The sequence below is a fragment of the Polyodon spathula genome, chromosome 2, assembly GCF_017654505.1.
Source record: "Polyodon spathula isolate WHYD16114869_AA chromosome 2, ASM1765450v1, whole genome shotgun sequence".
Lineage (NCBI taxonomy): Eukaryota > Metazoa > Chordata > Actinopteri > Acipenseriformes > Polyodontidae > Polyodon > Polyodon spathula.
The window spans coordinates 89,952,085-89,978,553 of NC_054535.1; the positions used below are offsets into that span (position 1 = coordinate 89,952,085).

General features: G+C 35.5%; 1 protein-coding gene and 1 long non-coding RNA gene across 2 annotated transcripts in view; one reads left to right on the forward strand and one right to left on the reverse strand.

Annotated features, from left to right (window-relative positions):
• Positions 1–14,031: 14,031 nt before the first annotated feature.
• LOC121303447 overlaps positions 14,032–26,469 on the reverse strand; it is a 41,544-nt gene continuing 29,106 nt past the window's right edge. Inside the window, exon 4 of the long non-coding RNA XR_005947796.1 lies at positions 14,032–14,653. This is a non-coding gene — a long non-coding RNA (uncharacterized LOC121303447). The remainder of the gene's footprint in view (positions 14,654–26,469) is intronic.
• The window catches only part of LOC121303441 (phospholipid phosphatase-related protein type 1), a 98,938-nt gene continuing 92,198 nt past the window's right edge, over positions 19,730–26,469 (forward strand). The window contains exon 1 of the mRNA XM_041234152.1: positions 19,730–19,828. The gene's annotated coding sequence lies outside the window, so the exon portion shown is untranslated. The remainder of the gene's footprint in view (positions 19,829–26,469) is intronic.

Here is a 26,469-nt window from a genome sequence, read left to right on the forward strand (position 1 = left end):
TCCTCCACTATGCTGTGCCACCTGTGCAATAGTTTCTCTCTGGAAGCAAGTGAAGCTCACTGCCCGGCCTCAGATGCCCGGCCGCACCAGTCTCTTCCTCAAAGTATTCCAGGGTAGGGCAAGTGGTGATGTAATTATAAAAACAAACAACAAAAGTGAAAAAAAAAACCCATAATAAACCAGGGTGTCTGGGAGGGATGGCAACGACAGGCTGTGAGTTTCGACCCGAACAATCATCCGTGGTCTTTCGGGTTTCCTTCTCCTTTCTGTAGCGATACGTTTGAATCTGAAAAATAGCACAGGCTAACTCATAGCGCTGTCATCCCACCTCCAGCTCTCCGTCTCCGTTTTTTGATGCAAGAACCAACCAGGAGTAAAACAACACACTCCCTTTTGTACAGCAAACCCCGCCCCTGTAGTCAGTGGAATACCTATCACGGTGTGACAAGTATTCTTAAAGCACTTGACACGAGTGACGTGGCTGCCATACTTATGCTGCCCCCCACAAAAGTCCTTAAGTTAACTTACTGCCCTCTACCTGTTGTGAGGCTGAATTCCAGACCAAAACCCCCTTGACTCATCACACTCCGCGAGGATGGTTTGTAACTCCTTTTCTCGTTTCCTTTACCATGTTCACTCTTTCCCTTTCACCCGTGCCAGTCTCCACTGTTTCACAGTCTTGGAGCACAACCATACGGCCTCTACTCTCCTTGCATGTTTCTTTTCTATTGCTGTTTCCAGCGTTCCAGTCTCCCCCTCAAGGAAAGTGAAGCACTGCACAATCTTGGAGGTCTGGCTCAGCAAAAGCAATTATCAGCAAGCTGGTTCTGCTATTTTTATTTTCTTTTTCCCCTTGGGGGAGGCAAAACTTGCTTCTCTGCCTTGGAGGCCTGGCCACGACGACCACACCACCGCAAGGACGGCTCTCCTCAAGCCAAAGGGAGACCCTGATCTCTTCACTAAGTCTCAGCACTCTCCTCCCTTTCTAATCCCTGGGGATTCTTCCTGCATTCAGCCCTTGATCCTGTCCTGTGAATTCATAATAAAATTAAGCTTTTAAAGCCGCTCCAGAAAGCAAATACAATATTCCAGTCCATTCTTAAAAAAATTAACATTGTCCCGTGAATTCATAATAAAATTAAGCTTTTAAAGCCGGCTGTTTCATGAAAGAAAATTATTTTAGTAAAATTTCCTTATGCTGTAGTGTCCCACAATCATTTTCTAATATAATGTGAATTTCTGAAGTTGTTTGTAATGGATCTCCTCACAGCAGCTGATATATTGTATTGTAAATCATGCTGACATCAGCATAAGACTCTACTGTACTGTACTTACCTCTCGACTTGCTCTTCACTTGAATTGTAAGACCTTGCTCCCAGCAACTGCCTTTCCGGTTACTTCAATAGGATGATTACAGTGGAACCCTATGGGAAAGCCAGAATCTGGAGTAACATGTGATTCTACAGTCTCTCCAGATCTTGGGGGATGTAATTGGTCACAGTGACAAGCCTGACTTTGAATCTCCCTAAGCACTACATGGACGCGTACTTGAGTTTAGAATGTCATGAATACTGATATCAGCATAAGACTTATCTCTTGACTACAGAGTGTCCTGCCCATGCCTTTACATTCAATTTAGTGGGCTGAGATGCTAATTCATAAAAAGCTGTGTCTTTGTAGGCACTCTACTTTTTTGTTGCAGAAGCCGACACATTTATTGTCTGGCAGAAGTGCCTTTGTATGGACAATTATGTTCATAACATAACAGTCATTATTATAATTATAATCGCTCCTAATTCCAATCCCAAATGTACAGACGTCTGTTCTTTATGGTACTGTAACAGGGTCAATTATAACTCCTTGAAATAGTGTAGCAGGGGGAGGTCTGTGCTGACTCTGCTGGCATGTTCATAGCGCTGCAGGAAGAGGGCAGCAGTCGTCCAATAACCGCTTGTGAGTCATGGCAGTGAAACGGGGAGGTGGGAAAGGGTGTGTGTGGACTTTCCCTCTCTTTGACTGGTAGAGAGGTCGGTCTTGGGGGGATTGTTAGCCCTATAAAATAACGCTCTACTGTCTCCTCAGGTCTGCCCCTCTAAGACATACCAGGTGTATGGAAGCTCGTGTCAGGAACCGAGAACGACTAGGAACGAAACTGAAAAGAACCAACCAAACAATAAAGAAACCTAGTGTTAGCGGGGACAATATGGGCAGACCCCTGTGTAGTTTTAAAAGCCTAAGGAACGGTCAGAGCAGGGCGCAGACCCGGGTGTGCCGCTAGTGATGGCTGGGGTAGCGTTGCCGAGTGCAGCACCTTTTTGTTTGTAGTTTTTGATTACTGTGTTTTTTTTTCCCCTTTTTCTTCCGCTTTTGGTTTTTGGAATTATTATTTTGAGCACCTGCGAGTGCGCCCGCCTTGGACTTACTTACCAGCATTGGTATTCCCATGGTCCTGTCTATTGTCATTGATAGACAGGCCACAGACAATAGCACCCTCTGTGGGCAAAAATAAATCATTGCCTTAAAATAAAACTGGGCCCCATGTGTGGAGTTTCAAGTACATCTGTTCTGTCTCCCATGTCAGTGAATTACCCACCTCCCTTCCACAAACAGTTTTCTTTTTCCTTTTTTCTTCAAATTCACCTTTGCTTTCCAGCACAGCACTAATCAATTAATGAATTGAAGTACTATACCACCAAGTGCAGTAAGATTAAATTAGCTGCATGAATGAGTTACAACAATTCTGCATATAGATCCTCTTGGAGTATTTGATAATTATGCTTTACATGTTGTGTAAACCTATTATGCAACTATTTGGTGAGCACCACCTACAATACTAGTACAGTTCTGCATTCTCCATTCTCAGTTTTGTGTGGGCTTACATACCTTTGAAGCCTCACATCTCCCATAGTAGTTTCAAGGATTTTGAAGGATTTTGTGTGACAAAGTAGGGTTGTGTGTCTTGGCCTGAGATTTTCAGATAAACTGTCTAGATTTTCCTGTTTGTTCGGACAGTGTCAGATATCTTTCAGCCAATGAGGACCACACTCCTGGATTTAGCCTATGAGCTCCAGCAGCTGGTATGTCTTTACTTGATGGAAAAAAACAAATTCAGTATTACATCACTGTTTACTTTTTGTTTTTCGCATATGATCTCAATGAACAGGATTTGAACACCCTTATAACATTTTAATGTGCACAATTATTGTAGGAAAATGGTAAAATCATGTAGATTTCATATTGTACCTTGCCCACCAAGTCTGTGATTATCATATGAGAGTGATTTGCATTGATTTTGGAATCAGAATTATTTGATTCAATCAGATTATATCTGTGTTACAGGATGACATTGACCAATTAAATTCACTGAAGGAGACACCTGACATTGATGCAATATAATGGTGGTTGTTGAGCAAGGCGTAATATGAGTTTGAAAAAAACTCATATTAGCTGAAGCTGTGCATAAGGATTTATATAAAAATCAGAATCCAATACGCCCCCCCCCCAACTGTTTTTCCTTTTCATTTAATGCGCCCAGTAGTGCCTTGTTTTAAGAATCTGCCACTACTATATCTTGTGTAACTGCTGGAGCTACTCGAAGACACAGCATCTGCTGTGCTATATAAACTTGACACACAACATTATGGATAACAGATGATAAATGACAGATCAGATTCAGCGCCAAACGTCCTTTATGCATAAGATTTGCAAGAGAAGAGGTTTACAGTTGACTGTTCAAGCTGGTCCATGCTGGCTATGTCATAGTTTTCGCCCAGAAAATCAAAGAAAATATTTCCAGGTGACTCACTGTAAAAAAGGATTTATTAATTACTGTTACATCTGCACATTAAAGCTTTCAGAGAACACACTGAATAACTGCAGCAGAGCCTTACCTGATGGAAAGAACCACGCAACAGCGACCCCTATGGCCAATAGGGCATGTGCGGTTCTACAGTGGAGCCATCAGATCTGTGTTGTCCTATAGCACTATAGGTCTGGTGGCCTCGCTGTGGATCCGCAGTGCGAAAAATGACGAATTGGCAGGAACACGTTTAGGATGACGCGTGTTCCAGCTTCCATTTCCCGAGTCACCAGGGGGTTGCAGCAGTGAACCAGGATACAAATAACAATTGGACATTCCAAACTGGGAAGAAAACCTGAGTAAAAAAGCATTGGCCACAACTAAATTTATTTAAAAAAAAAAAAAAAAAAGCATATGAAGGAACTGAATTTCCACACTGGTGTATTTAAATATTACTGCAAACATCACCCAAACACTTGTGACCTCTCACAGTGCAGGTCATCAATTGTGATCTGCACATGCATCGCACAGTGCAGGTCATCACTTGAAAGTAACTTGACAAAGAGCATGTTAAATATTTACAGTTGTCTATGTATTTTTTCCAAAATTTAAATACTGGTTATTGATGAAGAATTTGGGAGACTATTCATATACAAAGAGACAAGGCATATATATAGTATAGTTTCAAATCATTTGGATTTGCGAGCCTAATATACTGAAAACACTGTTTTTACTATGTGAAAAATGACTCCACTCTAGATAGAGAACCCTATCACAAAACTCTAACTTGCTTTGATTAACTGCTGGATAGACAGAGGGTAAATCTGCAGTGTCTAGGTAACAGACCAGCAAGCTATGCTAAAAGAACAGTGCATACAGAAGGAACTTTCTATTATACTTTATAACTACTGGGGGCAGTGCATTTCAATGATTTACAATTTTGTAAATAGCACATAGAATTTCCCTTTTTAAGCCAGACCAATTAAAAAAAAAAAAAAAAATCCATAAACGTTGATATTGACAATTACTTTACAAGACAATGACTATTGGCACGAAGACTGGAACATTCTTTTTCTAGAATTAAGCTGTCTTCACTCTGCATCTTACTATATTTTTCTAGATTTTGCAAATACATCTTCCAAGCATGGATTGCCTAGAGGGCATTTACAAAAATATAGGCAGCTTTTTTTGTTTTTTTTGAGTAAAAGTAGGGGGGGGGGGGGGGGGGGGGCGCAAACAATATACTGGTCCCCCCAGAAGGGAAAGTGGGGGGCCGTGGTCCCCTTGGCCCCTGTGGTGGTGGCACCAATGATGCCTGGTAATAGGGTTAAATTATTGATTGGAGAATAGGTTGTAGTTAAAATATTTTTAAAAATATTATTGTAATACTGGTACTCTAAATATGCTGAATATGCATTTCTTATTTATAAGCGACTTTAGCTATCAATAGCGTTCATGTTTTGCTAAGTGAATTTCAAATTAACAGTTTTCATGTTCATGACAAGGCATTCTACGTGTGATAAGCTTTTCTTAGTTGCTGATTATTACTAACCACTGCAATTATTCTCAATGGTATATTGTAGAATGTAGTTTCTGAAACAGAGCCATTAAAACAATTGCAATAAAATAAGTGTTTTAATGCAATCCATCACAGAGCTTTTACAAAATAGAATGTCAAATGTCAAACATCCAACATGCTTCAAACACATCAGTTTTGAAGCCCTATTGTTACCATGGCTACATCTTCAGTGCAGGTTATTTATAGCAGCTCATAGTAGTCACTGCAAGCAGACATATTTTCTTTGGGAAAGATGAGGGTAAAGGAATGGAAGAAAAACATTATTAAGTAAAACCTGATGGATAGACATGGCTAAGTGTCTGTACAACGGAAATTGTTTTGGAGTTACATGGGCAAATTACATTGGATTCATTTAACAGGACCAGCAAATAAATTGCCTGGCCAGTAGTAATGCTTATGAAAGTGCTAGAGGTTATTGCTTTGAATTTTAAACTAGGTTTTTATTCACAAGCTTTGCCATTGAGGTTCAGGAATCTTCCCTTAAATGTATTTTATGATTTCAAAGCACAATGAGAATCTTTTCCATTCTGATATGAACAGCTAAACTATACGCTTTTGGAACCCAGTGGTAAAATTGAATACAGGCCCTATATTTTGATTAAATAGTAACACAATAAGATGAAATATATAACCAAACCTTGACCAACATGTTAAATACTGTATTATGTTAGTTAACAAAAATACTATAGTTAATTAAACACAAAAATGCTTGCCATTAAGTTGCTCAACAATATTGCAGAATAATATATTTTTATATTAGTTTAAAATGGCATGACTTGCCATTGACAGACCCAATGTTTTCTGACTGATATACAGCAAAATAATCTATACAGAGTAAAACTACTGTTTATGCTGTAACTATGTTTCCGGTTGATTGCAACATAATGCAAATTATTAAAAAAAGAAAGTGGGGGGGTTTAATACACGTCTCAGTTCTGTCTCTGATATGTAATTACACATGGGCTGAATTAGTAGAAACCAGTTTTCTAAATTCTACATTACAACAGCAAACAATCAATGGTAACTGGTTTATCATGTTGGTCTTTGAACTGTGCCAATGCAGTTCACTGTATTTATTTTCAGTGTTTATCTTGATTGAAGAATATAATTACAATTATTTGTTTTTTCTTAAAGAATATATGTTTTTTCTTTTTTCTATTTGAACTATAACACTCATCATTGTTATCCTTCTTGTTTGAATTGTGAATGTGAAACACCAATACAGTTACACAAACCTTACTCTGGGGTTACAAGCCATTCTCTGGTGCCTCATTTTCAGAAGACAATGCTTCAACCAGGGCTGGTGACACATTGATTTAGAGCCTGGGCCCCTGAAACATACATGATTTCAGTCGCCAGCATCGCCATAGCAACCACGAAAGTCATTTGCAGAGAAGTCTAGGAAAACCCAGCTTAGAAACAGAGAATGCCCAATCAATACTAACAAAATTACATGGACTATTATATTGAGAATGTAAAGTAGATTCTAGTACAGCAAACTTATCAAAAGACCTACAAGGAGTGTGCAGATTGCATTCCCCTGAGAGATATAAAGATAGTAATGGATAACTGTCTGTTTATTATTTGTAGCATGGAGCTTTTCCGGTATCAACTGGTGTACAGCAAGAATGGCCCAGATATTTTTTTTTTTAGTGTAAGCATTTTATGAGGAGGATATGATTCAGTAAAAAAAAAAAAAATCACCTTTAGTTCATCTGCCCATCTGAGTCTGCAATTAAGCTGTCTGTGAAAATGTATAACATTTTGTGTCTGGGAGTGTTAAGTTGGAGAATGGCTGAATAAAACAAATGCACATTTTATCATTACCCAAATAACAGTGATATTCCCGGGGCAGTTAAAGGATCATTCTGCTCAATTACCCAAAATTTATTCAACTGGAGCACTCCTGAAACGTGTGGTTATAAATGTATTTCAGCTGTCAGTCATCAGAGAAGGGTCGACAAAATAAATAACTGTTTATTCATCTTTTTTCAAGCAAATACAAAAACTATTTTATCGGACACGACATCAAGGGATGTATTTAAATGTTAAATACCCATCTAATTTAGCAGGTAGATGTTTGTTTTTATGAAATTGCCATGTAATACATGAATAGTACATTTTCAATACACACTAATGGACTTTCTTTCATACTAAGATGTTTAGTCATTTTGAGTCTAACTGCAGAATCTAACAAGCTTTTGTGTAAATAATAATAAAAAAAAATTATTTGCCAGAATCTTATAACCCCAAACAAACTCAGATCCTATTTTTACCTATGCAGTACCAGAGGGCCTGGTCAGTGCAAAATAGAGGTCTTGTGCAAATCACCTACTAGATAATTTACTACAATGAAAATGAATGTGTTCCAACACAATGGAAAGGACTCTTAATAAAAGACATAACCACATATCTATCAGGTAATACCCATAGAGGAAGTATTAACCCAAAGAGAAAATAGTGCTGTGTAGCAAAAACTGTTTAAACTGTATTCTAGGGCTTCATTCACTGAAATTCAATTTGCTTTGGTAAACAAAGCAATTTCTCAAATTAGATTATTTAATGCACTAAATGAATTTCTCAGTTTGTCAGCATGTAAAAGCTTGAGGGTTGAAAATATAATCTTATCACCCTATTAAAATGGAGTGCATTTCAGTCAGGTACCATTCTGTTGCAGATCAAAAAGCAAACTCAATAGGGCAAAATGTAATGTTAGAGTATTTTTTTCACAAACTTTATAGGACTAACTAAATTCCATATACATGTAAACTTAAATGTTCCAATAATTATAACATTCTAACTAACATTGAAACATAAAACGATCAGGCACCAGTATTTGTATCGGTAAGATCTTTTAATTACATCACTGGATGCCTCGTCTAGGCCCTAATTGTTAGAATTCAGTGTGTAATTAGTTAATTTTTTTAGAGTTTTTTAAATGGTAGCATATATCTGCATGAAAGTAGATGTTCGGTATGATACTAATTTTACAATCTGCCATGTTATGCAGGGTCTCTGGCAACAATTTTAGTTTGCGCTGTAACCTATATGAATATGGGCCACATTGTTCTATACATGTAGCTGCTACAAGCTTTATTAAGTTACTGGCAGATACAGACAATTACAAACCTGATGATGTAGCAACGTATAGTATAGTTGTGTATTGTAGTTGAAGACTGTCCTGAACAACCTCAATCATTGTCGTTAAAGTAGTTTTACAATTTGCCTAAAGCAGATACACAGTATTTACTCTTCCAGGGATATCCTACTACACACACAGCAGCTGAACAACTTTGTGAATGACACTGACAGGACTACATTCTTGGAGAAGGAAAGGCACATATAAATTGGTAAAGCACCCTGAACCCTAGAATGCTAAGGAACTGTTATCTGAACAAAAATAGTTGCTGATGAAGCATGCATTGAGAATGATGACTAATGAGTGAAAGGATGGTAATGAAAAGTACCCAACACCACATCCAACCAGTGGATATAATTGGTCGATCGTCAAAGAGGGCCCTTGCTAGTGAGAACTGTTCTGATAATGAAGAAGATTCTGACCTCTGAATCTTGATACGTCACATATATATATATATATATATATATATATATCTATATATATAGATATATATATATATATAATATATATATATATATATTATTTAAATGCATTACCTGACTGTATGCTTTGTAAAGTATGAATGTGCAATGCTGTTCATTTTGTGTTCTCCATACTTTATGATAAATAATTGAGGAATATAAAATATATAGCTTTCAGGAGTCAGTAAATACCCCACAAGGTATTGTTTGTTTATTCTGTTGTACACTTTAAACCCAAGTAAGTAGTCACATAGAACAAAACATAATGGCTATATAACAGTATGTTCTCCTTAATGTCTATAATTAATGCACTACTTGACTACATAGGGAATTCCTATTATCGTGGCTAGGGAAGCTGTTCCTTTAGTTGACCCAATTGAATTTCTCCTTAGACAGCAGCAGGCCTCAAACGTGTTTGTGTTTACCATAATGGTGATGAAGTTCTGGAAGTAATAAGTAAGAAGAGGTAGCAGTAATCACCAATTTCAAAATGGCCCCTAAGAGGGTTTTTGAGCAGTTTTGACAGACTTTCTGACCATTACTTCCCATTCCATATTTAGCAGCCAGCAGGAGTGTAGTGGGAGACTGGGTTGGCTAATTCACCCAAATGAGCTACAAATGAGAAACAAACAACTTATAAGATGTTTAAGAAACCATGAATTATATTACTTAGTTGTTTGATTCCAGTTGAAAGATTGTAGATACAAGTAGATACATTCTTGGCTAATACATTTAAAATGTAAATGATTATTTATAAGGTAAATATTAATTTTAATTAGACTTCTGTCTAAATTTCACAGACAGTACAGTTTATCTCCATAATGTCAATCCAAATACATCAACTCACCACAGAACTAGGTGCAGGCATCAATGTGTAAAAAATATCTTGATAAATAATATTGTGTTTGAAGAAACATTTGTTTTCTATGTAAAACAATCTGGGATCATGAAAACAATATCAAAATTAGTATACAGTGCATGCTGCAATAATGTGGTGACAGCACTATTGAAGCTTACAGCAATGTTTATGATGGGCAGTATATTTGATATATGCTCATAGACTCCATCTGCTTGGAATTAACAAGTCTAAGGCTTTACATCTATCACACAACAAAAATTCCAGTGGGAAAATATTTACACCCTTTACTCAGCAGCCGTTAGTCACTCCCAAACAACATAAAGACCATGTCCTAAATGTAACATGCAGAGTTTATTAATATTAATGACATTAAATAGATTAAAGAGTTAAATAATCAAAACTTTAAATTCAATATAATAAAGTAAACATTACATACAAAAATGTTACTTTAAAGGTATGAGAAAAAATAAAATAAAAACTCTCTGTCTTTACCCGGTATTTCATAGCTTAATATGAACATAAAATATTGCATTTTAATTGTTTTTTTTTCATGCCCTAATCAATAATAATAATAATAAAAAAAAGCATAAAAACACTAATAATACTACATTATTACATAAGATCATGCAAATATTTCCATGATAATAGCCACATTCATGCCATGGTTCACTATATCCTGTGCAAAATGTGAAAATGCTTGTATAGTGTTGGTGTGTTAATGTCACCACTGGGGTTATATATATATATATATATATATATATATATATATATATATATATATATATATATATATAAAACAACTGTTTACAAGAAGTATCTGGTTCTGAGAGAAAAACAATTTTAAAAAATGCTTATTTTCTTAGGTACTGTAACATGTTTGCCTCAATGTGCAGTTTTGCTAAAACATCACTATTTTATCATTGGGGCTGATTCAATCTTGAAGTCAGTAGCTTGTTATTAAAGCAAAAATTGAAGTTACCACAAAAAGGGTATTTTGTGTGTAGGGTGGGTGTGTGTCACATGATTATAATGTTAGCATACTAGTACTGATATAAGTGTATTTTTATAAATGAAATACAGACCCTTCCTAGCAATTAATGACTGCCTCTTAGTTCAAGTACATGTGCCACCTGATTCCAAAATTCATCATGTTACAATTACTGGTAATGGTTCTGCTTGGGCTCTTCTTGGTAATAGGATTTGTGACATTAAAGACATTTTTTTTCTACTATGCCGTGCAAATATTTCAGCAAGGGTACTAGTTTGTTTAATAGAAAAAGAAAACCCAGTAAGAAATTTCCTTCGTTTTGTTCTTTTTATGAAGAAGATCTTGCGACATGACGTGAGCAACCAGAAGAGTTAATAGAACACCTGCCAAATGCACCCTCGAACTGTGTCCTGAAAACTGTGATTTTCTCAATAAGTTTAGAAAATCTTTGTTAATAGCTCTTGACTTCATTTAGAGTTTCCTCATCAAATATTCCTAATGAGGTTTGTGTGCTTTTAATTAGATGTGCCTATTGCAGAATTGAAGTTCCTCGATACTCAGCCATAATTTGGGCTACTTGAAGTCAATTTGTTGGCATGCATAATATCCCAGAGCTCTTTATTTAAAATGTGTCAAGATATTCACAACAGAATTAATACCATGTATTTAAAATACTTAATTACTTAATACACCAATAAGTCATTTACCTTCATACTAAAATTATTGGAATTAAGATTGATTTTATTTGACATGCAGTGTTTATTTAACTTGGCATTTAAAATTTTTAATAGGTTAATAAAACATGTCAACACATACCTGCTTTCTTTACTCTTCTTTAATGGTTTGTTTCATGCCCTGTCACAGATTATAACTGTACCAAAGACAACAATGATGAAGAAAGCTTTTCTACAATAAACAGCTGGTTATTTCTTATTTGGTATTGTATACTCAAATCTTCCATGCCCTACATGGTTAATCAGTATATAACTTGTCTTACATATTTCATTTCTACTTTAAAGTCCTACTTTGACTCCCAATATAAAATCATTCAAGTTGAAGGGTGAATGGTGAAGGGTGAATGTTCTATCACTCTACCTTTTGTTTTATTTTGCCAAAATACTATGGACAACATTTTGAAGCAACGCAGAGGCAAAGACACATATATAATGGTATACAAATAATGGCATAAAACTACTCTGAACTGTAGTTTAACTGCTCCAACCTACAAATACGTTGTTTTATATTACTGTATATACTGGAAAAAATGTATTCCTTTCAAATGGGTTGCCTTTGCACTTGCTTCACCAGAAAAATGATTGTTAAAAAATAAACAACTGCTAGATTTTAACAAGCATTTACAGGAAGTAAGAAATGCAGGTGTGTAATAGTCTGGGCTCATTTCCAATTTGCATAGAAACTATGGATTATAATTACCCAGTACCAATTACTATCCATCTGCAGGATTTATGTGTATACATTGTGGTGGTACAGTACCTTTGCCAACCATTGGTTACTATCAGCAGAATTTTGATAGGGGCTGGATTTCTGGTAAGGAGTGATGATTTTGCTCTCGTAATGCTTCTGTTCAAAAAAGGTTTTGTAAAGTGTCAATGTACAATATGTGTAGCCTAAAAGCCAACATACACAATAATAACTAAAAATTTGCAACTCATACCCAGGGCTCTAAATTTGCACTAAGAAGGGCAAAATGGCCTTCAGTTCAAGATATTTGTAGAGGGCAGCAAGGCCACTAAACTTAAGTCTAAGTGTAGGATGTGGTGTAATTATTCTTAGAATTCATATGTTAAGCTAATTATTGGTTACAGAAAGAAACAGCACAATAAAACTTAATAGTAACTATTAATTTAGTGCAAAAATGCAGGTATTTTTTTGTCAACCAGCAGTCTAGACAGGGCTCCAGACTACATTTTTGCCTTAGGAGCCAATGGCTCTTAGGCCAAAAAAAATTGGTCGCCAAATCAAGTTGTTGGGTGCCACTTTGAGAGCAAGTTGGTTGCTACAGTATACAACTACTTAAAATATAACAACTTGTTAAGACACCATAGAGCTACTAAAACAATCATTTATGTTAGTACTCACTTGTTTGTTGCCTCATTCTGTTGAATAGGTCATCTGTGCGGCTGATGACTACAATGAACCCGCATTTTATATTTTAGATATTTTGGATGTTTTGTTGTGTATGGAATTGGTGACCGTACCTTGAACTGTGTCCAGTTGTAATAGGAAAGAGTGTACTGCAACTTGCATGCTCAGTGTTAGTGGAGTTCTGATCAGAGAGCATGCAACACAGCCAGCTCTTATATATACTGTACATGTAACCATTAATTAATTCCAAACCCTTTTTCATTATAACAATCTGAAAGCTAAGTTTAGTGAACGGTAGTTTTTCGGTACATTTGCTAATTACAGTCCTTACAGTATTTATATGTGTTCTGCTGTACCGTTCTTAAAATGGTCAGTTTGTGAAATAATCTGGAGCAGCTTTAGTTAAAAACCCATGCTACATGTACTGTTTTTTTTATGGTAACATCTTAAATTACAGTGCCTGCTTCTTTGGATGAAGTCAAAACATATTCTCAGCTGGTCATGCAACAACATTGGTTTATTGTAGTTCACAAATAAAATATTTTTCAGCTTGATGCGGTAACCTTTCCATTTACAGTTTTTTTTTATATCTCTATTATTGAGCTCATGCTGCGTTTCATCCCTTTGTTATAATTATAATCACTGTTCACTGCCGTTTATTGTCTTTTGGTTTTCTGTTATTGTCTGTTAAATCAAAAGGTAAAACTTTAAAAACTGATTTACAAAAGAATAAAATGAAAAGTAATGTAGCTATAATGATAATAATAAAGTTAAATTATAAACTAAACTACATTATTTTTTTTTTAAAAGCTAAACTTAGTCCATGTTTATTGCTAATCAGGGTCTGTAAATCCATTTAATGTAGGGACATAATTTAGCTTTCCTCAAGATAACACATTTGTAGACTATATTTTTTCATAAAATGTCATTTTACTATATATTTCTATTGGAGAAATCAATGCAAAAGAGTGAAATGGTCTGTGAAGATAAATGAATAGGGTGTTGTTAACTGCTTCTACACAGAAGATACTGTAAGCTTTTGACAACAGTAACTAGAAACTGTATGACAAACTGTGATGGAGGGGGGGGGGGGGGGCGCTTCTTGAGAGTTTCCAATTTAAAGAACCCAGTGGTCTGCTAATCACACTGTAACTGCATGTATTTCTAACAGGCCAAAAAGTAATATTCCATAGCAATTCACAAATCTTGCAGAATAATTTGGGGGAGGAAATCTGTAGTAAAGTCTTCTGGAAAGCGTTCCTGGTTCACTTTTGATACTGTTCCCTGTGAAACAGCAATCTATATCCTTTACAGTCTTCTATAAAAATGTAGCAAACACCGTCCATTAGACCTCTACCAAAGTTGGCCAGGTCTCATGTCTTGGCCACCATAAATAAAAATAACTTGCAACAGGGATATGCACATTTTTGTACAATACATTTCAGGGAGGTCATTTGCATTACAAATGAATAAGGCATGTGTGAGACGGGTACTACTCAATACCCTCCAATTCAGATAAGAAACATGCATACTGTTTTTAGTAGAAAGTTTTAATGAACCTTACATGTTTGCACAAATGGATAAAGGAGGTTGAAACAAGGCTGTTAATCAATTAGTTGTGCTCTTGGCAGCAGCAGTAGTTTCCTATTCTGTCTGGAACTGAAATGACTCAGATTATTATCCGTTTGAGTGCCTCTTCATTTGCCCATCACCAGAACTCATCTAGAAACACAAAAACATACTTTAATATTAGATTCTAAGGTAAGACTGATGACTGAGAAACTAAAGCAGATAAACATTTTGACCAGGGACTCAGTCAGTCTAACCTGCTCAGCTGATATTTGCTCTGCTTTGAATACAACCCAATCAGTTTAGTTTTACTCATAGTTTTCATGTAATTAGTGATGGGATCTGGGTGCAGCAGTTGTCTAATATCCCCTTTATGGGTGAGAAAAAACATTGTGCACTTAATTTCTGAATTTGCCCACACCTGGACCATGGCTCTCTAAAATAAGCCGTCAAAAGTTTGTCATGGTAAATTTTTCCATAGTCATATGATGCTTTTATAATAGTTAATAATTGTCTGCTGAGGTTTTAAATATGTTTACCATACCTATGTATGCTTTACTGTACTTGATTATGCTTTGCATGCTTCCACTATAGTTTACTATTACAGGATCTTGATGAAAAACAAGCTGTTTGTCGTAGACATGATAATTTGGAGCCAGATGTGGCGTGAAACAGATTCTCTGTGACATTGTGGGCAAAGAGATAGCAGAAGTACATACTATCTATGTGGATACATCAGGCTGCATATCTATCTATCTATCTATCTATCTATCTATCTATCTATCTATCTATCTATCTATCTATCTATCTATCTGTCTATCTATATGTATACAGTGCACCCGTTATAACTCGCCTCGTTATAGTGTGGAATCGGTTATAACATGGTAGGGTCCTGGCTCCCATTTGCTCCACAATGCCATTACAGTAGCCCTTTAATACTCGTTAGAAGACAGAACACAAACAGCATGGTCTAGTGTGTGTGTGTGTGTGTGTGTGTGTGTGTGTGTGTGTGTGTGTATATATATATATATATATATATATATATATATATATATATATATAGTATATATCATAGACAATATATATATGATTACTGGGATTAATGTTACCGAAAAGGCTAATACAATGTGGCTTTTCCATGCTTTACAAACCAGACCTATGATTATGGGATTAAGGTATTTATGCAGTTTAAGGATGTCTAGCTACATTTTCTCACTTTTCACTCTCTTTTAAACTATATTATATTTCCCTACTGCTTTTATGTTTTAATTTGATACCAAGCTACAGGAGCTCACAAGCACAAGGTTGGCTAAGCTTTCTGGATTTTTACATTGGATCGTCTGAGCCCTAAAGGGACTAAGTGAAAAATATGACTTAAGCTGCTTTCTCCCTGATAGATACACTATTGAATACTTGTGCTTGGTAATACGCTGATTTAATTAATCACAAAATTTTTTGGAGTATGTGCAGCCATAAAGATTTTTTAATACTTTTGGGAACTAGAATTAAATTGTGTTGTGAATAAGGTAATACTGAAATAGATGATTATAAATATACATGTTTTTAAATATTTGTGTTGTAATGCAATAATTTTGTTTACAAAAATCATGATGATGATTTGAATTGTTGGCTTTGAATGATTAAATCAATAATGAACTCACTGAGGTCCTGTGTGTGTGTTTTAATGGCGAGAGCTGTGTCGATTCACTACAGCGTAATAAAGGCCACCTGGCCAAAACGTTGCTCTGTTTTTAACCCTTCTTTTTAAATAATAAATAATAAATGATGGAAATTTGATCTATGATCTATTAATATGGTGTTGCACCTCTACTTGCATAACTAACACCGTGTAACAAATAAATACAGTATAATCGTAAATCTCGAAAAACTACTCACTTCTAAATCTTTTGTAGTCATTTTTGTACTACTTTAGTATAAATACATGTTAATTTGGATTCATATGTTGTTTTTTTCTGACTTTATGTGAACGAAAAGACACACATTTGCCCGTTTTCCCATTGGAAATAGTGATATTTTGAAATATCACTGTCCTGGTCACAAAAGCAAAGTCTGTGGGGAATAATAGCCATTTTCTATACTTTTGAGGCATAAGCAATTAGGAAATAACACTTACTACCCAGGAACAAAAATAGTGTTACATAGTGTAATGATATGATAATAAAATGTGTAATGTTCATAAATATTTTTTTGAATGATATGACTCACTTGGCAGAGCTGTTGCTGTTCTACTGCATTACAGAAAGGGCAATTTATATTTCAGCAGAACACAAAAATGAATACACATGAAAAAAGAAAAGCCAATGGAAATAAAGTCTTCCACATGCCTCTTTCCTCCATTGCAGAACAGCTGGGCTGCAGTATGTCATGTGCAAGGGGGACACCCTCAATATCCTGATGTTGTGTCTGGTTTGGGCAGACATATGATTTACTTATAGCGTAGCTTCTCCCAAGTGGAAAAAAAATAACACATTTCTATATAAGCTATATTTTTAATGTGAAGAGTTATGTGTGACAAGTGTGCCTGGCACAACTGAACACTATGCAAACATATATCACGTCTTGAAGCAAAAACCACAAAAAAAGAACGTGATTTAATTTCCACCAATAAATGACATGGAAATGAAGGGTGTGCAGCAAAGGGGACATATTGATTATTAATGACGGCTAGAACAGAACATAACTCATATTCTATATATGGGATTCATTAAACAAGTCTCATCTCAAGCAGTTTTCCCTATTCATAATAGTATACATCAATTATCATAATTGGGTATAGGGCTTTAGAACTGTGATTGACTTAAATATTTGCATAGGGTTTTTTTTTTTCTTTCACTTTGACAAGGTGCTTGAACTCCTAACTCTGAACCTATCGGTAGTGGACTCCAAACCTCGAGAGTCCTATTGTGGGCTTCAGATAAATCAAATGCAAGTTGGGAGGGAGCTGAGGTTGTAAGAACAGGTCACTAGCCGTGTCAGTCTCTGCGTGCCAGCCCTGAATGTTCCCTTTTCACAATAAGAATCTTGCTAACCCATTGCACCGAAGCTCTTTCTCTTCATGCCTGACCGACTGCTGTGTGCCTGCGCGCGCACGCTCCGCCCCCTACTCACAGCCTCTAGTCAGCCTTCTAAACAAAAACGGTACCCTATAATCACAACCCAGACTGGGAATACCGTGTTGGAGAAACCCTGGAAAAAAAGATGAAGAAGTATTTTGGATTTTTCTTCGGGGTTTCATCACTATAAGAGAAAAAAAAAAAAAAACAAACAAACAAACAAAAAAAAAAAAACATAAAGCAAGGTAAGTGATGGAAGGGGGCGCGGTGGGAACAAATGCAATCATGTGCGGAAAATTGACATCGCTTTGCTATTGTCTTCATTTGCATTATGTGATTTCAATATTGTTGTCCGTGTTTTTGACTCAGAAGTTAATGTGTCAGAATTAGTTTTCTTTTTTGCGATAAAGAATCTGCAAAGTGCATTGTGTGCATGAATTAGCATCACTTTGTATAATTTATTGACTGTACAGAAATCTGTTGAATATTCGATTACTTTCCTTCGGTGCTGTATTATATATTTATCACTGGAAAATAATCGAATCTTTAAAATATCATGCAAACACTTTTTTTTTTTTTTTGTTAGCCTAACTATTTCTTGTTCTGTAAATTTAGACGCACAACATAGCTGTAGCTAAAGGGAGCACTGTCGCTTTCAAAATACATTTGGGATTTCTCATCCCGTTTGGCTTGGATGAACAGTGCATTTCTGCGGTATGGGTAGCATGGAAATTTGAGGAAATGTGATAGAGGTGTGTGTGTGTGTGTGTGTGTGTGTGTGTGTGTGTGTGTGTGTGTGTGTGTGTGTGTGTTTGACTTCATTAAGTATGCTATGTCTTAAATTTTAGCCTGTACTATTGCAAAAGGTACCTGTGTCACCAGAGGCTACAGTATATTTTCAATAACTTGAGGAGGAGGTAGACATATGGTTGTATTGATTTCTAGCTTAAATGAAGACGGATGGAACCCCATGTGTGAAATGAGCCCTTGTAAAATGATTTTTACCCTGCAATGGTTGCCCTGTGCATTTGTAATTACAAATGGTTTAAATTGAAGGTATTCTAAGCAGTTTGACTGGGATGTCTTTGCTCCACCCTAACAACACAAAAAAGCCTCTAGAACACAGTGCTGCTCAAACACCTTTTTCTTTTCTTTCTGAATTTAGAAAACAAAATACATTGTTTTGGTTACATTTGGAGCCATGTTTATTTGAAAACAAAATAGAGTTGTTTGTTGTTCATTTTTGTTCAGTGTCCTGGCTGTATAGCAACACTAATACATTTAACAGCATGGACAGTTTATGTTTATGTTGAGGGGAGGCTTCTCAGTTTTCACAAGTTTGAATGAATCATTCTATGTAAGAGCCAAGTAGGATAAGGTATTTGGTTGACACTGTTACCGTCATCACACTGCTGTATATATATAAAAACAAGTTAATACTTTTTGGAGCTCTGTGCAGAATGGAAAGCAATTTCAGCACCAGGGAGCGAATTTCCATAAGGGCTCCGTTAGTACGCCTAAAGAACGGGGATAGAAACAGACCTGGGAAGTATTCGACTTCAGATACTCATTTAGTAAAAGTAAAACGACGGATTTAAACAATGTTGCCTTATTTGTTCCAAAAAAGACTATGCCATTAAATTCACGTTAGTGATTTCAACATTAGATGATTTTTTTTTTTTTTTTTTTTTTTTTTTTACTGTTTGCTTATGATTAATAGTTTGTTTATTTTTGTACTAAAAAAACATAAAAACAAAACAAAGTTTTCAGGCTCTAAATTCGCCAATACTCTCTCATCAATCATCAAGAAATCAATTTTTTTAAAGCCCATTGACACAGACCTCAGCTGTTTAAGTATCTCTTTTTTTACTGTGTCTTATGGCGCTTCCATTTACCAATCACTGATTATTTTGCATTGAGTCTTTAAATGATGAATGCATGCAGTATACTGAAATATGTACTTTATTATCCCATGCTAGGGATGCATATTGAATTCATGTATGTCACAATTCAGACATTTACATATATTGTATCAAGCCCTTTCATTGGTAATGACACTTTTCAGGGTATTCTTTGATAAACGCAAATCGTACATATGGGTTTTGCATGATTTGTGATTTGAAATAGTGTTGATTCCCTTCTGTGGGTACTTGTCTTGGCTTTCAGTAAAGAACAAGTAACGTGCTAGACTGAGGCGTAGAAGATACAGAACAAGTCGTAATAAGTACTGTACCACCAAGAACCAATGCTCTGTGTAAGTATATCACTTCTTTCTGTTATAAAGTGTTGGTTAACTAGTGTTTTAGGCATATTCCAGGTGAGAAGAGTTCCCTAAAGCATTTTCACAGCCTTCAGACCAGGTTGTCAGATCAGAAATCTTTTTTTGGCCCTGCTGTCAGGAAGTGTTAACAGCTGACAGTTGTTTTAAACATGTCTTTAGGCTTACATCTGCTAGCATGCTGCTCTCAAATTGAAAATGAAAAAGACAACGAGGATAGAAGTAACGCTGCCATTGCATCGCCACTCAAGTTTAACTATAAGCCTAATCACGTGAACAGTAGATATCACAAGAACAGGTGCAGAAAACCAGAATTGCTTAAGACTGCTATGCTGTGGAAGTTTGGACCATCCTTGGAAATTTGTTGCTTTGCATGGTACAATTGCAGAATATTGACAGAATAGAGCCACACTCGTTGTGGCATGTTGAAATTACTATTGTCATGTAGATTATTATGCAGTCAATCAAGGTCCTTCCCTCTTATCTGTGTAGGGTGTACTAAATCTGCAAAAAGTCTCTCTAATTTGATGCTTAGCACCTAAAATCATGACACAGCAAAGCTTCACCTTCACCCTTTAACTGTATATACTGGAACCATATGGTAACAGCATACATGCTATGTCGTGTGCTTTTCCAGTGTTTATAATGTAAAAAGGTATAATACCAAGATGTTGCTCACTGAGAACATTTTATGCTTAGTTTTACAGTAAAAGCATGAATGCCATCATCAGAGGTGCTACAATAACGATTATGTAAGCAACAAATTAATAAGCATACTCATGGTTTTATATAAGCTTCAAAGATATGTACAGTGATCACAGTTATTTTTGTATAAATGCAGCATCTGAGTCTGTTTCAAGGAACTGTAATGCATACGAATATATTTAGGGGAAACAAGATGAATGAAAACCATGTTTATCTGTTGCTGTTCAAATGTCATAAGCAGGATCATCTCTGGACAAGCTAGGTACACTGATCGCCTTTCTGGGGCCATCAGTTATCTAAGCAAAGCACTGTAATGTCTTCCTTACTGTTTTTGGAAGAGAGGCCTACTGATTTAAGTGCAATCTGTTTCCTAGCAACTAGAAATGTTATATCTTGTTTTGCGTAGTGTTATCCACCAAAAGGTGTTTCTTGTTTTGTTTTCTCATTCTTGAACATCACGTATGCAAGTAAGTCAACTGCATCTTATATCTTTGAGTCAAACAAGAGTGTGTGAACCACATGTACGGCAAACGTTTGGTTTAACAGAAGTTGCAGCACTCCTGTCTTCCATTGGACGTAGTATAGAATGGGAGGAGTGCGATATAGCCACACACCGCGCCCGACTTTTTTTGATTACAATGCCGATTTGAAAAAAAAATAATGTTACGGAAGAGTACACTTTTTTGGTAGGTTTCATACTTATTACATGTGAAAAGAATGAAAACGGTTAAAAATAAAACGTTAAAGAAGTCGAGACATAAAAATTTTTCTGTCAACCAGATTTATATATATATATATATATAATATATATATATATATATATATATATATATATATATATATATATATATATATTCTATACTTATTGTATAATAATATATATACTATATATATGTCGTTACGTTACGCGAAATGATATAAGAAAAAAAAAAAAACTAAAAAAAAAAAAATAATAATAACAGGAATACCTGTAAAATAGTTTGAAGTATTTAACATAAATAAAACAGCAGAGTTGGGGTCAGTTCTACTAATTGAATTCCAATTCAATTTCCTTTCCACATCAATTCAATTCCCTTTCCAGATCAATTCAGATTCAATTCCAATTCCAATTTTTAAAAAAAACAAACTAGTCAATTGTAATTCCACACATGTATACATTCAGTTCCATTACAGTTTTGTTATTCCAAATCCAATTGTACCTCTAGTTCATGAACTTTTATAATTTTGTTTTAAAAGGGTTACTCACACAACATATACTTTTTTATTTTTATTGCCACTTTTAAAAGCAATAATGATAATTTACATTTATTACAGTACAATGTGCATGTGCACATCCAAGAAATACAAAAGAAAATAAACTATAGACAAACAATTTTGTACTGTATTATGTATTGCCTCAAAAAGAAAGTTATGCATACAACCATAAAGGTTATCATCACAGATTATCATCACTTACCAATTCTGTTACACCTGATCAAAGCTCTTCAAATAGGACCTCTGCAGGAACTTTCAAAATTGACCTCAGATGGCTATTCCATCTTGTGGCATTTGAAATTTGCTGTTTGTAGTGTCCCTCTGTTGCTTTGGTGGATTTATGGCAATTAGATAATATTCTGGACACCTTTGCAATCCAGGGCATCACGAACAACCAGCTGTAGAGTGTGAGCGAAACGGGCTAGGCTTAGGTGGAAAATGATCCAGTTTGTCAATCACACTAACCGCTTCAATGTCAGCAGCCTCATCTTGGTCTTCGTCACCATCTTGGACATCCAATGGTGGGAATATGGTGAATCCCTTCACCATGTTGGCAGCATTGTCAGGCACTATGCCGGAAACTTTGTCAGCCATGTTGTAGACTTCAATAGTCTCCTCATACCAGTGGTGTCAGTTAAGCCTCAACATAGCAATTGATTAACTGGGCACACAAAATATAATCGTTCTAGTAAATATCGATGATTGCACCACACATTTTTGCACACAACAATTGAATGTGAAAAGCATGCCAACTGCATGTCTGGCAGAAATACTGTAAATAGCAAGGCAGGGCATTCGGTGCAGTTTCGTTGATAAACTTAAATGATGTTATCAACTATGTGCGTGAATTGAATTCCAATTCCAAAGCTTTGAGATTTTTTTTCAATTCTAGTTTATTACCAATTCCACACTTGATTACACTTGAATTTGAATTGACCGCTGAATTTCAATTCAATTTGGAATTGACCCCAACTCTGTAAAACAGTCAAATAATACTAGTAACCTGGCATCCTCAGATCAGAGTGACCGATTGTGGATGTACGGTTTAAAAGATCTTAAAGGTAAGCTGGAGCAAGACCATTTAAACTTTATAGGTTAATAACAACACCTTAAAATCTATCCTAAATCGGACAGGAAGCCATGGTAGAGATGCCAGCACAGGAGTGATATGATCTTGTCTCTTAGTTCCAGTTAAAACTTACAGTAGCATTTTGTACAAGTGTGACTAGAATGCATGAATAAAATACAGAAACTAGTAACGTAAACCAAATTAGAGATTACTGGAGATGTGTGCAATACAATATATTACAAAGACAGAAGAATATTTTAAAATTAGTTTACTTTGACTGTGATACTCCTAGCAAAATATTTTAAAAATGCCCTAGCTTTTTCTGTTATACTAATAAAAAATATTATATACTACAAAAGAAAATACTACAAAGATACAAGATAAGAAATTTTATGATGGGAATAAGCTATTCAGCCCATCAGAGCTCACATATTTCCTGTGGCTAGCAGATAGAAATATCTCAAGGTATTATCTCTAATTTATTCTACGCATTCATATTAAATAATGGTAGCTAAGTGTTGCTAGTTTTCTGGCATTTCAAACAAAAAATATATTTCTATTAAAAAAAAAAAAAAAAGTTTACTTTAAAACTAAATAAACAAGGCTGCTGTGTAATTTAAACATATCTCATAATTTAACAAAATACATACCAACAGAAGTGTTTTTTTTTTTTTTGGTAACAATTTTTTTAAACAATTCACTGCTGCAAGTCGTATTTTTGAACTTTGACAAAGTCCATCATAGTCTTTTGTTTGCGAGGCAAAATATGTTTGGTGGGCTTATGTAACTTCCTCGGGAGAACTAATTTTACAGAATTCTTCGGCTGTTCATACCAAGACACGAAGCGATCCTGTCATGCTGACTCCACAGGTTAGACTGACGCATGCGTCTTCGTGCGTGTGTGTAGACCGTGGGCATTAAGTCTACATTGGCAATGATGTACTGTATTTCAGAGATAAAACTCGTCAAGAAGCCGTGGATAATTCAAGTCGTGGATGAACGGGGTGTGGATAAATTTGGCTCTACTGTATATATGATATATAATCGCAATTAATCTTGAGATTTTAAAAAATAATCTGTTAATCTTGGTTTTAATCGCATACTTTAATTGATACAATTACTGGATCCATCTCATTTAAGTTTGTTTTATTACGGATTTCTTTATAGTTTTATATTTATTTACAATCCAGCATTGTTTTTAAATAGTTTGAACCAACTGCTAAATCACAGTGAAGTCAGTATATTACTCACCTTACTGCATTTACAATGATCACTTTCCTTCAGTTTTCTTTACACATAAACTGATGTTTTTCATTACCATTTAAATAATAATAATTTTAAATTCTCCTTAATTAAGAACGTGAAGTTGCCTAAATAAAACCAAACATTCACTGAGTAATGGTTATATCCTCCACAACTGTAAATAATATTGTTTTAACATAAATGTGGTTATAGAAATAAAACAAAGATGCAAGTTAATGGGTCTGTAGTCGATAGCGATTGCAACGATCCTGAATTTCTAAGAGAGTACTCTGACGGGTTTCATTTGTCGTATTGTTGTCTTTAGCACAAAAACTACTAGAGTGTCCAGGCATGTACGAAAATGGTGCCTTAGGAAATGAATTAGGGTATGCTAAGAGGGACAAGACAGGAGTTTGATTAAAGAAGTTAACTGCGATTAATTGACAGTCCTATATATGTTTACTTTATATTTGAGGGCCCCATTCATCCATAATGAAGATCTATTTATTTAAGGTTACAACCCCTGCCACTAACTGTTAACTGTTAACCCTATAATAAGGTGGACATCCAACATACTGTATTATGTGTAAATCTAAAAATCGAATCTCGATTACAGCAACTGTTCAGTGCATAATTCAATACAGTTTATGGCCAGACAGGTGTACAGCACTGAAAACCATCATCAAATTCTGTACATTAACATAAATGGTATAGTTTAACAACAGCCAATCTAACAGACCATGTCTAGAGCAGCGAGCTGTTTTTTTGCTTAGGTTATCTGATTGACTCCTGACAACACCATGTGCGACCTGAGTACATTGATGTAGTTTGGGGTCATGCAAATTAATCCTTTTTACATTATCAATATTAAAATTAAGCATTTAATTGTAGCCAACTGTAATCATGTTATAATGACCTATATTCAGCTTCAGAAATGACTCATTTGCAAGAAAAAAGGCTGCTTTGGATAGCGTGCATTGAAAATCTAGAATGAAAGATACAGTTTTAGACATTTTAATCTACTGTTTAAAAATGTAGTTTACCTTGGTGGAATGCTTAATGGATTTTCTTTATAATAGATTAATATTGTTAAAGGAAACAATGTATATATGTCTATATATTTTCTTTTACAAATATGCATGGATGCTTTATATATAGTATATGATGGTTTAAATGTTTATTTTTCCGGTTGTGTGCGTGTTTGTGGTAGCGTGCCCCACCCCTGTGTGTATTTTTGTGTTATATGTTGTATGTATTGTGTTAATGTTGGTGTATTGTAGTTGGTACACAGGATATAATATGGGTTACAAGCACGAGTGTTTAAAATGGATATTTGTATTTAGGCACAAGGATTGCACAGCACTTCACGTGCAGGTAAAATATAATATGTGAGCACAGGGAATTGCACTAAATAAATTCACATGCAGTTGTACCAAGACTCCAGTTGAATGATTGATTAGCAATCGAGTCTCGGTACAGCTGCATAAAAGCTGCATGTTGTCACTCACTCGGGGTTGTGTGTTCGGTGAGTGGAGAATGGGTGTGGAGAAAGAGAAAGTAAAAAAGTAAAGTAAATTCAAGCATATAATTGCTATTTTGTGCTGGAAGGACCAGCATGATACTTGTGCGTTAGCTCGGACTCACCGTGTTTGTTTGTCTGTTTGTCCGTTGTTTGTTTAGTGTTAATCCTTGTCTATTTATTTTTGGCCTTGAGTGCAGTGTCCTGTTTTATTGTTTAAATCTTTTATTTGTTTCAATCAATAAAAGCACTGAGCGCCACAGCGCCTCAGTTTCCATCCCAGTACTGCTTTTCTCTGTGTACTCCTTTCTGGCCTGACGTCACCCTACAGCCAGACTGTTCATAGTGTTTTAACAGATATACTTTTAAATAATGTCTTTTTAAGCGCCTGATTAAAAGTGTAGCAAGTCTAAATATGTATCGACATGTTCTAACTCCAGTGTTTTTCCATGTAAATGAAAGGTTTCTAAGTTAAATACATGGTATGACAGTAAGCATGTGTAGTGTAGATATAATCAATCAGTTTTAAAACGTCTTTTCAGTTTGACTAAAATGGCAGTTCTTACTGTTTCCGATTAGGTTTTTTTTTAAGCCCAAATAAAATGCCTTTGACAGGCTCAGTTTCTTCTGCTAATTTACTGTGCTTGAAAAGTTTTTTGTCTGTCTTATTTTCTCTCGCTGTTTGTTGTTTTGCATGTCTCTTGCTGTCTGGGCCTATTGATGCTAAAATTGTTACCTCAGAAATGTGCATGTTTAAAATAAAAAGCTGTAAATAGCTTGTGTGTGGGAATATCAGGTTTGCAGGGTTGGGGTTAAATCTGTCCCTGC